The 1,672-nt window shown below is 42.5% G+C and overlaps 1 non-coding gene across 1 annotated transcript; it reads left to right on the forward strand.

Annotated features, from left to right (window-relative positions):
- The first annotated feature begins 359 nt into the window (after nucleotides 1-359).
- Nucleotides 360-466, forward strand: LOC112725493 (small nucleolar RNA R71). The gene has a single exon (XR_003164598.1). It is a non-coding gene; the product is annotated as a small nucleolar RNA R71 (small nucleolar RNA).
- The last annotated feature ends 1,206 nt before the right edge of the window (nucleotides 467-1,672 follow it).

Raw genomic sequence — 1,672 nt, forward strand, 5'->3', positions numbered from 1 at the left:
AGTTAGCTTGCTCCTGACTACCCTCTGCTTCTTCATTCACTCCTTCTTGGGTTGTTGATGAGGTAGTGATTACTACTACTTGGTTCCTCTCCATCTTCTTGGTGAGGTCAGCCAACTGCTGGGGAATAAGCTTGTTTTGGGCTAGCAGAGCATCTACATTGTTTAGCTCCATTACTCCTCTAGTGTTGCCTCTTTCAGAAGCATAGAAATAATCATTCTCTGCTACTGTTTCAATGACATCTATGGCTTCCTCAATGGTCTTCTTCTTGTTCAAAGATCCTCCGGATGAATGGTCTACTGCCTTCTTTGATTCATATGACAGGCCTTCATAGAAAATGTGCAGCTGCACCCATTTGTTGAACATATCTGGTGGGCACCTCCTTGTTAGGTCCTTAAACCTCTCCCATGCTTCATAAAGAGTCTCACCATCTTGTTGCCTGAAAGTTTGGACCTCAGCTCTCAGCCTATTAATTCGTTGAGGAGGGTAAAATCTTGCTAAGAATTTGTTCACCACATCTTCCCAGGTTGTCAAGCTCTCCATCGGGAAAGACTCCAGCCACTTGGCTGCCTTGTCCTTGAGTGAGAATGGAAATAAGAGCAGTCTATAGGTGTCAGGATGAACACCATTAGACTTCACTGTGTCACATATTCTCAGGAAGGTGGTTAGATGTTGATTGGGGTCTTTGGTGCACGAAATTGTGATCTCTGGTAATGGCTCCAAAAACATGGTGCTCTAGTCTCAATTCATAATTTGTCACAACTTCGATACAACTAACCAGCAAGTGCACTGGGTCGTCCAAGTAATAAACCTTACGTGAGTAAGGGTCGATCCCACGGAGATTGTTGGTATGAAGCAAGCTATGGTCACCTTGTAAATCTCAGTCAGGCGGATATAAAATAGTTATGGAGTTTTCAAAAATAATATAATAAAATAAGGATAGAAATACTTATGTAATTCATTGGTGAGAATTTCAGATAAGCGTGTAGAGATGCTTTCGTTCATCTGAATCTCTGCTTTCCCACTGTCTTCATCCAATCAGTCTTACTCCTTTCCATGGCTGGCTTTATGCAAGGGCATCACCGTTGTCAATGGTTACATCCCATCCTCTTGTGAAAATGGTCCAAATGCTCTGTCACAACACGGCTAATCATCTGAGGTTCTCGATCATGCTGGAATAGGATTCACCCTCCTTTTGCGTCTGTCACTATGCCCAGCACTCGCGAGTTTGAAGCTCGTCACAGTCATTCAATCCCTGAATCCTACTCGGAATACCACAGACAAGGTTTAGACTTTCTGGATTCTCATGAATGCCGCTATCAATCTAGCTTACACCACGAAGATTCTGATTAAGAGATCTAAGAGATAATCATTCAATCGATGGTAGAACGGAAGTGGTTGTCAGGCACGCGTTCATGGGGAATGATGATGATTGTCACGTTCATCACATTTTGGTTGAAGTGCGAATGAATATCTTAGAAGCGGAATAAGTTGAATTGAATAGAAAAACAGTAGTACTTTGCATTAATCTTTAAGGAACAGCAGAGCTCCACACCTTAATCTATGGAGTGCAGAAACTCTACCGTATGAAAATACATAAGTGAATAGAGGGTAGGCATGGCCGAGTGGCCAGCCTCCCATACGTGATCAATAGATCAAAATATAATCCAAAGA

The sequence above is a fragment of the Arachis hypogaea genome, chromosome 11, assembly GCF_003086295.3.
Source record: "Arachis hypogaea cultivar Tifrunner chromosome 11, arahy.Tifrunner.gnm2.J5K5, whole genome shotgun sequence".
NCBI classification, from domain to species: domain Eukaryota; kingdom Viridiplantae; phylum Streptophyta; class Magnoliopsida; order Fabales; family Fabaceae; genus Arachis; species Arachis hypogaea.